Source organism: Coturnix japonica, chromosome 1 (genome assembly GCF_001577835.2).
Source record: "Coturnix japonica isolate 7356 chromosome 1, Coturnix japonica 2.1, whole genome shotgun sequence".
Classification (NCBI taxonomy): Eukaryota; Metazoa; Chordata; class Aves; order Galliformes; family Phasianidae; genus Coturnix; species Coturnix japonica.
The window spans coordinates 20,626,178-20,638,771 of record NC_029516.1 but is presented as its reverse complement, the minus strand read 5'-3'; positions in this window follow the sequence as shown (position 1 = coordinate 20,638,771).

Below are 12,594 nucleotides of genomic sequence, written 5' to 3'. Positions count from 1 at the left end.
GGATAGTTCACTGCTGGGTAGAAATGGAACAAAAAAAAATCAATAAAAAAGTTCATCTTGACTTGCAAGTAGTTTTTAAAGACTTCATTACACAGCTATTAAAAACCAATTTTGTACATATCATGCCAGGATTTCCGAACAGTTGTAGTACTCAGCAGCAAATCAAGCATTTATTAGCTGATTTTGAAGGCATAATTCCAAGAGCAATCATTTACACAACACATTCCTGTCACCAGTTAATCTATAATACTTTTGGCTGATACCTAACAGTCCGAAAATGATAAGATTAGTAAAAGGGCTGGAAGGCATGTCCTATGAGGAGAGGCTGAGGACACTTGGGTTGTCTAGTTTAGAGAAAAGGAGGCTGAGAGACTTTATTGCTCTCTGTTCACTCATGAGGAAGAGAAATGGAGCAGCAGATGCCAATTTCTTCTCCTTAGTAACAACTGATAGAATGTAAGGGAATCTCACAAAACTGCACCAAGGGAGATTCAGACTGGATATTTGGAAAAAAAAATTGTCTTGGCCATGAGGACAGTCACACACTGGAACAGGCTTTCTAGCTATGTGATTGATGTCCTGTGCCTCTAAGTGTTCAGGAAGTATTTGAATGATACTCTCAATAACATGCTTGAAATTTTGGTTAGGCTTGAAGTAGTCAGGCAGTATTTCCCTTCCAACTCAACTATTTTCTTGATAACACTAAAAAAAGTCTGTTTCATCATCTCATACAAAATACTTCCCTCAAGAAAAAATCTCTGTTAATTTAAACACCATAATATATTTGGCATTCTTTAAAATGGAAGATATTTGCAGTTCAGCTACCTTAAGTAATTTCACACTTTTCTGATGGACCTGCTCCTGATGATTTAGAGTTTATTACTGCAAATCTCTTCCTAGCAAGAGTCCAGGGGGTCAAATCACTATCATTTGTCATCTGCACTGAATTTAAAATGTTAGCAAATGAAGAATGCTCACTTTATTCTAGCGTAAGTAAGAGCAGAGACATAAAAGCTTGGCTTTTGATTACTTCACAAGATTGTTGAATGAATTAAGAATACATCTGTAAAGCAAACAGAAAAGCTGCATCGCTTACTAAAAAAGGAGAAAGGGATCATAGGCTTTCCTGTTAGTCAGTCATTATTTTTATTTAGCAATAGGAAACATTTGGCAGCTATCTAGGCTTGTATTTTTATAAATTCTGTTATGGTTATCAAGATAGATTTTACTCCTTAAAATATCTAATCCCAGATATTCATTGAATTATTGATTTCTGAATACAAGTTTGAAAATGTCACCTTGTTTTCCTTCATTATTTATTTTTATAGAATAAAAACTGGATTGTTTTCCTCCAGTTCTTTCCAACTCCCAGAACTATAATACAACAGTTTATATTCGTTTACTTCTTAGAACATAATAGTATTACATAACAAACTGTGTCATTCCATATAAATGTTGTGAGGCATACAAATAACCTTTAATGGTTTTCTTTAAAGCCGTTGGAATGTAGCTTTTCCTGTAATGTAAAAGGAAATCATGCATGAGCAACATAATAGATTAATCATTAGGACTATATATCGTGCTATAAAAAGTTATCCCTGTCTCTGTGCTATGCATTTCAGTATGTGAACATGGTAGGATAACTGTAATGTGACACTATAATACTTTCAAAATTCCTTTGGAAAATCAAATTGTTTTCAATTTCTAACAAGAAGTGGAGTTCTATTGTTATTATAGCAAGCTAATATTAACACAACAAGCAAAAACACAAATCAATACCCAACACTTTGTCATGCTGCACTAACAAACAATATATGGCTCTGTCTCTAATGAGGTTACTAATTTAGACCCTTAACAAGTCAACATGTCCTCCATGTTGAGTTTTGTTTCTCTCAGATCCTTAACCATTAGGTTGGGATTTATTCAAAATCTAATTTTACTGTGTGTCTGATACATCCTATTGTGCACAGAAAGATAAGCACTTCTTCAGCATCATCAGCTACAGATATTTTAGAACTTTCCTTAAGATTAAGTTGCTTAGTCATTGTCATGGAGCAGATGCACAAACTCCCATCAATCTGATAATCCTATCTAATTTTAGAAGTCTTCAGGTCTGTGCATGAGCTCTCCTTGAAATTAATGTCAAGTCATAAATACATAAAAGGTACAGTTTAAGCTGTTGTGGCATAGATAGCCAGTTCAGTTCAGTTCAGGTGAATTTTACTGTTGTTTCCACTAACTGTGAAGCTTTAGAAGCAAACACTAGGGATTACTGATGCCTAACCAAAGGCATTTAGCATCATTTTGAGATGCTCTGAGGTATCGGAAGCATCCATTAGGAAATATCAGAAATGATGTAGGGGGAATCATATCCTCTTGGGAGCATTTGGAGTCCAGGTGGAATGCCAAGAACATGTCAAATAAGTTTAAATGAGAGAGTTGATCCCATAGTGAGTGGAACTCAGAAAAAATGCTCTCTGACTACCCTCAAAAAGTCTGCTTTCAGGTGAGGTGCTGCTCTCAGACTGCATCAGACAGGTGAGAGGATTTATCTGCTTATAAATAGTCAGCCACTGTCAGGTCATGCACAGAATAATATACCCTGATGGACTTTAAACTGCTCTTCTTGAAAATGAAGCTGTCTTACAAATCCTGTGCCATAGCTGCTAGTCCTTTGCAGGTGTCAAGACTTTGAACTGAATCCCAGCAAAAGGTGATTTTCGTTGCTAAACAAAACAAAACAAAAAGAAAAAAGTGAGGGAGAGAGACTGACCTATCTGCCTCGTTTATTTCTTTTAGTTCATTCTCTACCTTTGCTTCAGAGCACTCCAGCTGGCCTTGAATAAGGCAACACAGGAGCCTTGTTTCGTGTCAGTCCCTTGATAGCTTGCATTACAGGCATTACAGAAGAGAAAGTAATAGTTCTACGTCCCTGCTTTATGCAATCAGAGAAGAGGCCAACTGCCACCTCTCCTTTCATGTTCTAGAGAGCAATAAGATCTCCTGAGCCTTCTCCAGACTAAGCCATCCCAGTTCCCTCAGCTGCTCTACATAAGACTCGAGCTCTGGACCCTTCACCACCTTTCTTGCCCTTCTCAGGACACACTCCAGGGCCTCCATGTCTTTCTTGTAGCAGGAAGAGCGAAACTGAACACAGTACTTGAGGTACAGTACCACCAGAGCTGAGTACAGGGGGAAGACCACCTCCCCACTTCTGTTGGCAACACTATTTCTGACACAAGCCAGGATGCTATACATCTTCTTGGCCAGCTGGGCACTTTGCTGGGCCATGTTCAGCTGCATGTCGACTAACACTACCACATCCTTTTCCACTGCATAGCTTTCCAGCCACTCTGACCCAAGCTTGTATTGTTGTATGGAGTTGTTGTGACCAAAATGCAGAACTCAGTATTTGATCCCATAGAACTTCATCCCTTTGGATAAAGCCCATCCATCCAACCTGTCCAGGTTCCTCTGTAGGGCTTTCCTAACCTCAGGCAGTTTGATACTTTCCCAGTATCAAACTTTTTGAAAAAGTATAATTTTTCAGGTTTTTTCTTACCAAGAGAAAAATTATCTGAGAAAGGAATTCTGTCAAAAAGGAGGAAATTCCTAAAACTTCTTGCGATAAAGAGATTTTTATAGAACCTATGCAATTAGAATTCTTCATCAAAGATCTGAAAGTAAATTTTAAATCACTACTAGAGTAAGGATAGTATGTGGTAATAATGATGAACTTAGGGTAGTCATTCACAAAACAATTAAGTGAATGACTGCCACATATCAGACAGAGAACACTGAAATACTCTCAGACACATGTAGAACACATCCAGAAACAATAAATTAAGGATATTTCCTTAGATCAAGGGATCATATCTTGCAACCTAATGACTCCAGTGAAGATTGTGATCTCAACTTGCAATTTAATGCTGAGTTAGAAGGGAGAATACAGTCTTTTAAGTGACAGGAGAAGTTTAGAAGGTAAGATGTATGAAGATGATTTTATTTAACTGCAGTATTTTTCTGATAGTTCTATTGAAAGTCTACCAAGTTCTAATATTCTCTATTTTAAAATAATTGCATAAAATGGAGAAGATAGAAAAAAATTTCATAAAAGGAATTAAAAAGTTGGATACTCCTGAAACTTTGATACCTTGAATTTCGTAATCTGACAAAAAGAAGATAGAAAGATGGAATTATTATTCTTTTACAGTCCTGATAAAGGTATCTTCATGGATGGAAAATATCAGCTACTGAATTTATAAAGTCACAATAAGTACTACTGCTTGGAAGCTGAAGATAGGCATATCTGAATTTGGAAAATGAATTACCCAATTTAACTGAAAAGGCATTTAATCACTGGAACAAACTGTCAGATAAAGTGGTGGTGTATTCATCACTTATTGTTTGAATTTTGAGACCAATGGTCATCCAGATAGATGTGCATTACTCAAATGCAAGTTATGTTTCAATTCACATGTAAGTCATTACACTTGATGTAAAGGCAACTGGCTGAAATGCAGCACCAGCAGAAAATAAGTGATCAGAGCAGATTATAAGTTGTCTCACTTGGCCTTAATTTCAAAGTATTGTAATGACTCAGATCCGCTGCAATTTTTAGTGTTTTCTTTACTTCACATCTTGATGACCCTTGGTATCTTGAAATCTATGCGGATGCCAAGACCTGACCTCTAGAGAGAGTCCAGCAGAGGGCCACAAATGTTATTAAGGGCCTGAAGCATCGTCCTTTTGAGGAAAGGCTGAGAAACTCTGGACTGTTCCACCTGGAGAAGAGGAGGCTGAGAGGGGATCTTATCAATGCTTACAAATATCTAACGTCAAATGAATGGAACCAGACTCTTTTTGGTGGTGTGCAGAAGCAGACAAAAACATTAGAAGTTCTATATGAAGATGAGGAAAAACTTCTTTACTTTGAGTGTGACAGAGCACTGGAACAGAATGCCCAGAGAGGGCATGAATATGAATATTAAAATGAAATAGCTATGTATTCAATTTCTTAATGAGAGATCTGCCCCAACACTGAGATGTAGATTTGAAATTTTCAAGATTAAACACTCTTTCACAATTTGCAGAGTGATGTATAAAGCCTGGCAATCTCTAAAGGGGCTCCATTCAAAGCTGGGACCATGCAGATAACATCTTCTTTTTCCAGCAAAAGAGAATGAACATCTGAAAGAGGTATGGGCTACAAAGATGACTGACTTCTATCTCTGTGTGGAAGAGAGACATATTCTTGTGATCCAGCATATGTACATTACACTGAGATCAAATTCAGAGCTGTGTTTAAGTACAAAGTTATCAATTGTTTATCTTAGACATAAGTGTGAGAAAAGACCATTTGGGTTTTCAGAGTCCTTTAAGTCAGGATCAAGTGTCTGTTTTTGTTAACTGGGGAAGCCATATGTGATGCACATTTTAGCAGCCACTCGTATCTGCTGTCTCCAGTGTTTCCAGCAGTGACAGCAGCAGCCATCTGGAGGCTCTGAGTGGTTATCCTGTACTGCTGAACTGACAGCTGTGTACAGTGGCAACTTGTCTGAATTTCCAGGCTCCTTTAAGGAAACTAATAGGTGCTTCCTCAGGTGAAATCACTTAGTTCAACGGAATGACTGAGAACTCTGCTATTCTAAGACTGGCAGCTGGATTACATAAAAGAAATTCTTGACCTTATTCCAGTTGCTGTTAGACAAAACTCTGTCACGATGGCATTTTTGGAGGCACTTTCAAAGATGAGGTCAAGAACTGGAAGAGCAAAGAAAATGAATTACACAAAGAGAATATGAAAAGAAGCATGGCAGACATATATTCTCAGACATCAAATTACGGAAGCAATATGAAGTTGACTAAAGCAAAAAAGTACTGCATGAAAATCAGTCTGCTCCAGAGCAATGAAAAATACCTACCTGCTCTGACAATGTGGTAGAATTGAATGTTATTGGTCCAGAAAATGCATAGGTACTTTCAGTAAGAAAGAAATGTTAGAAATATTATCTTACTGTCATTCACTTCAGTGAAAATTGGACTTTCACTGAAATAAAAACTATGGGTTAAAATTAGACAAAGAAAAAAAAAAATAAGAAGAATCTGGGCAAGAAGGGTTTGACCACTTCTGAAATGGGCCCTAAACAAGTCAACTCATTAAAAATTAGGTGCATTTCTATATATAAATTTACTGATAGGAAAGCAAGAAAGATTTAAGGTCAGCTGAATAAGAAAGTTACAAAAGAATACCAGCTCTGTGTGGTGGGTGCAGTCAGCAGAAATACTGGCTATTGCTGATGGATGCAATATTCTCTAAATGCCATTTAAGTGACAGCCCTCATGTGGGCTAAAGCAGTGAATGATACAAATGCTCAAAGCCTAGCTCTCATGCAAGGAAAAATTTCACCTTCTCAGTGCTCCGCTGTATTTTATTTATTTATTTATTATGATGGCTATCTTGTTAAAAACACACACATTAAAGTGTTTTAGGCTTTTAAAACCACAGCACAATTATTTCCTGGAAAAGAGCATTAAATATTATGTAAATTATAATTGTAATGTGGGTGTCAAAGCAGAAATATCCAAATCCAAATAATTCTGATCTGGTTATATCAGAAATAGAGAAAAACAAAATTCTCTCTTTTGACCTTACCAAAGCTCTCTCTTCCCCTCAAGTGTTGTTTTGCTATAAGATTTTATTGAAATTGCCATTTTCTTGCAGAATATGTAGATTTTGACAAAAATGGACTACTTGTTTGTAGATGAAAATAAAGGTCTCAGAATACTTTGCTCAGTGCTAGGGAGGACTTCTATGTCTTGCATACAGTGCACATTAAGACCATCTGAGGACTTAACACCACACAGTTATCAAAAGCTCTGGTTGCAGTATGATCTTCTGCTGTTATATGTCTCTTATTTGGTGGCAGGAACTGTGGCAGTTAAGCTATAATTTCATGTTTATAGGTCATTCTTCCCACCTCTCCTATGAATATGCTGTCACTATTGATGCAACTTAGACGCCAAATTTTTAACATTTACCTTTCTTTAAAAGGAAGGTTATTATTAATATCTTGGGATTTCCATTCTTTAAAAGCATTTCACAATTGTAATTGTGAAAGTTTTCCTTCCTAATCTGGACTGCAGAAAACATTTTCATAAATTTTTTCAGCCACATAGAATCATTTATGAGTACAGCTACAGTACTTCTTGTCACATGAGGGGAGGTCATTCACCTCACTGTATTAAAATATTTTTTTCTTTACTTACTGATTGATCTTAAGTTGACTGTAACTGTTTATCCATTTGGCACGTCTCTAATCCATGTTTCATGTCAAAATTAATTAAAATGAGTTAGTGCTTTCTTCCATGTCACTGCTTAAAATTACAGAAAGCATACGGCTCCAAACTAGTTCCTGAGCAAAATCACTATGTGTACATATGTGAAGTATTCATTCAAAATTGGATTTTATTGTCTATAATTGCAGCTATCCCAGTTTTAATATACTTTAATTTCATATTGGTTTTATTTTATATCATGTAGGTCCAAATAATCTTGAAGAGAATCTTAAATGTACTAGCAAAATATTGTTACCTTCATGTCTTTCTTGTTGATTTAAATGTTGAATAATGTTAACAATGATCAGCTCTGGAAATGGGATTCTACCTCAGATACTTGTGTTGACATATCACATGTGGAATTAGTGCACATGGATGTGGATAGAGCACACAATGCAGGGCCTTTGGAAGCTATGTGACATAACTCAAACTTCAATTCAAGGTTGCTCTTTGCCTGCATGTATACATTAGCCACTTTACTGACTATATATAAATACACCGAGTTTCTTGAAAGCCAATTGCTATATACAATTCTGTTCTCACTTGAGACATAGAGTCTGATCCTGTATGCCATTGCCCTTGGCTGCCTTCTGGATATGAATCAAGTTTTGTCTTGCCTATTCAGTCTCTGATTTTACTCCTACAAGTATTTGTTTGTGAAACATTAAGATATTCTTTGTGACCTGTGCATTAGTCCACTGCACTCATTTCACAAAGCAGAGTCTGTGTTTTAAGTGAAACGGGGTAAAACAGCAGCAGTTTTCACAGTTGCATTTGAAATGGTGGCTTCAAATAAGGAATGAGGAGCAAATGAGCTTATTAGGGAAACCGTTCTCAAACCTTTTATTTTGTCCGTCTATCTTAATCTGTTTTAAAATTACTTTCAGAACATGAAACAGTCTCCAAATGGAGTGTCCATCAACTAGTGATGGCCTTCCTGTGTTGCAAAGGTGAGCTGCTAATTTGCTTAGATCCAGGCTCTGATAGATTATCAGTAGTTGCTCATGTCCTGTCCCATACAGGAACACCGATGCAGTATTTCTTCACTCCCAAGCTTTCATGAACTACAGCACCTGAAAAAAAGAATCTATGGAGTCATACATTTGTAGCTGAGGCTTTAGCCAAGGCAGAAGTAGAGGGGTTAACTGACAGGAATAAGGATTTAGGGTTTTTGGCTAACAGTAATTAATTGAGTCTTTTCTTTTAGTTCAGTAAGCAGTGGATCAAGACCTGGAAGTGAATTATTTTAACTCTGACAGTCATTGGCAGAATCATAATAAGTGGTGTTCACAATAAAGAAATAATTTAGAGAATCATACAAAAATAAGCACTGCAGACCAAGGTTACCTGATATCTTTTTCTAAAAGGAAAAGTATTGTATTTTACTGTGAATAAATTTGTGGTTTAAGTTCCTCTAAATCACCATTTTACTGCGTTTATACTTATCATGAATTAAGACAAATAAAAAGGATAATACAAAGAGAATAATAAAACATTTCAAGACTGATGAAACTAGGGAATTATGCCTACTTAAAGATTACTGTCTCATATTTTCCAAATACATGTAAGCCCTGAACTAAAACCTATCTTATACCTGGGTTGTTCATAAACATGCTTTGTGGTAACATCCCTTAAGGACAGAGTCTGTATTTCAGAATTTTCACTACCTTGATTGAAATCAGGTCTTCACCTGTGCACACCGAAGTTTTAGGAATTTAACATTTTTCACACAGTTTACTGGATCAAAAATGAATACTGTTTGGTCACTGTATATACATATTGCGGAAGGGAATAAGATGCATTTGCATAGGAAGCTAGATCAGAAAGACTTTGTATTGTAGATGAATTACTATTTGCAGTAGAAATGGAGTAACAATGTGACTTGAAAACCCATATTTAGTCACAATATCTATAGAGAATGGAAGTAAATTACTTGTACTCTGATTTGGAAGAACCAATCTAAAAGTAAGATTTTAGTATGGAATAGTGTCTTATAAAGTACATATTGGCAAAACTATCAATTGTAAATACTGAAAATGTTGAAGATCTCTGTGATAGTCTTTAATTACATGAATGACATCACCAGCATAATTCAAATAAATTATCATGTATTTTCATATTGTGATGTTTTTAGGTCACCATTGAACTGGACAAAATTGACTGGATTGCCCTGTTCTGCAGAATACGCTTCATTCAGATGTATGCAACTAGATCATAATTGAATAAATCTTAAGTTGGTGACGTGTCACTGGTTTATGGGCCAGATAATAAAACAAGACAGAGCAGTAAACAGTCAAATATTGCAAAGCCTTCTCTAAGCTATTGACAATTTTTCCCATATGTTTTGAAAACGAAATAATTCATAATAATGATGCTAGAATACATCCCATTCGTTTTAATAAAAGACCAGCTGAAAAGATAGGCAAAAACTGGAATAGCATTCTTGGCAACAATACCCACCACTCTAAATGTATTCTGAATCAGATTTAATTTGAATTAAATAGAAATAAAAGCTATTTACCATTGCACCCTGATGACTGTAATTTTCTCTCAAGCTGTTACTTACATACACAGTGTGCAGCACCTTTAAATCAGTCTCTTCTCTATTCTTCTGTCTGGAGAACAACATTTTTGCTGCATGCATTTTTAATCACAAGAGAAAATATATATATACATGGACAACGCTGGAAAGGCTACATAAGAAACAATAATTCAACTACCAAAGAGGAAAAAAATCAACTTTTCCATATATAATGGAGGAATTTTTCAATTATGTCTTTCCAACTGGCCAGGCCAATGTTTGCAGCTAACAAAATGATACTACCCTGTCTCCTATATCTTATCCTTAATTCTGTCAGGATATATGTACTAAATTTTTACCTCTCCAGATAGCGATCACTCTACTCATTCAGTATTGTAGCCAAAACATCTCCATTATGACTACAAGTAGCTAAACTCTTCAGTGCCAGATGGCATAGAAATTACTCTCATCACAGCAATACAGCTGTCAGTTCACTTGTTACTTGTCAGTGTTATGAACCCCCCTTCCTGCTTTGCAACAGTTATCTTTTTTAATCTCTAATTTACCGATTAATACATTCAAAAACCCACTATCATATAAAAATTTAATAATTAGGGGAAAATGAGCATTTTCACATTGTCAGCAAATACATGCCCTACTTGTGAGATAGCATAGGGATCTGCTGGAAGTAGATGCACATTAAAAATTAGATTAGCTTTTCAAGTGCAACTTTAGTGCATGTTAACTGAATTACTCCACAGCGGCTTTGAACAGTGCCTCACCAAAGACTGTAAACATTTGTTTGCTCTGTAGGAGCATTCAGCTCTTCATGCCAAATGAACAAGAATAAATGACAGCCTACCCGATTCCATGAAATCTCCCTCTACAAGAGATGTATCACTTTGTCTTCATTCTTGTATGTTACAATTTCAGTAAATTACTGGAGGGAATTTCAGGACTAATGCATGTTAGTTGCAACAAAGGCCTTATCTTCAGGAAACAGCTAAATATTTTTTTGTGTCATCTATTTGACTGGGAAAGCTTAACTGAGAAGACATAAAGAGTTTTCAAGCTTTAAAAGATTATTGAAAATTTTAAACCTGTCTTAGGCTGCAAAAGGTTGCAAAAGACGAAGATGAGAATATTCCTCCAGTGTTCCATTAGCATTTATCTCTCTGTTATGAAGGAAAGGGGGATAAATCTTTTATAAACTTCAGATAAAATAGCTGAAGTAAATAACAGGAGATGTTTTTTCTATGTATCGGCATGAATGGAAACATAGCACTTATTTGTGTAGCCCTCTTTAATAAAAAGTGTTTTCCGTGTAACTTGCAGCCCGTCTTCACTTTGACCAGGTGTGATTTAAGTATAATGTCCGTAAGCAGATGTCCAAGTACTAAAACCAGTACTGCAGTTTTATGGAAACCTGTACTACATATTTCATAATAAAGATGAAAGATCTGAAGTGCAATATATCAGCTTTTAAAAACCTAACTTTAGATCTGTTGCTGAAAGTCCTGCATATATATACTTAGTTAAGAAACAGTATAACAGTTGTGCAGCGTGCTTGACCATAATTCTACTGCTGTTTTGCAAACAGGGTTGTGTAATGTCCTGAAACCAATTAAATTAAAACTATGTGTTAATTATATTAAAATAAAGTTACTACTCTCTTGGTAGAACTACTTCTCTACTAAAGAGAAAACAGAGCTTGAAATCTAGCAATATAATTACAAAGATAAAATTTTTATTTCTAGACAAGTGTTAAGATTAGATTCTTCTACAATTTAAAAGTTTACAATTGAGACTGCAATCTTTGCTATCTACCTAAGTGAAGGGAACTAAAGAATCATGATTTTAAAAATTTCTTTCCTCCTGTGAAAAATACTGCTCAAATGATTCTTATTTCCATCATTTCTGTGTCTGCATGAGGCTTGGACATATGATGTGTGAAAAAAACTCCTTTTGCATCTCATTAGCATTTATTTTGCTAGTTCAGTTTTTTGAACTTTTGAAGGTTGAACCTAGTGGACATGCATGGTAAGTATAACTATTACTTTTTCTCACCTCAGATAAGCAAATCACTGAGCTCTCACAAGACTTCTGAGACAACAGTGAACTCCTACATTTTCTACCACAATGCAACAAATTCAAACAAATAGATAGTTGTAGATACTGTATTGAATATTGAATTGTATTGTAGATATTCAGTCCAAGAATATTTAGAATCACAAGACTTAAGGGTACATAGGATCTGTGTCTTCTGGTAGACAACCTGGTAGCCATCAGTGTGTGCTTGCAGCCCAGAAGACCAACTATCAACAGAGGGTTGACCAGCAGGGAGAGGGAGGTGACTGTCTCCCTCTACTCAGCTCTTCTGAGGCCCCGTCTGGAGTACTGCATCCAGGACTGGGGTCCCCAGCACAAGAAAGATGCAGAACTCTTGGAATGGGTCCAGAGGAGGACCATTAAGATGATCAGAGGGCTGGAGCACCTCTCCTATAAGGAAAGGCTGAGGGAACAAGGACTGTTTAGCTTACAGGCTTCAGTGAGACCTCGTTGTGACCTTCCAGTAGGGAAGCATATAAACAGGAGAGAGAATGACTGTTTACATGGATGGATAGTGAAAGCACAAGGGGGTCTAGTCTTAAACTGAGACAGGGGAGGTTTAGGTTAGATATTCGGAGGAAGTTTTTCACACAAAGGGTGGTGACACACTGAAACAACTTGTCCAG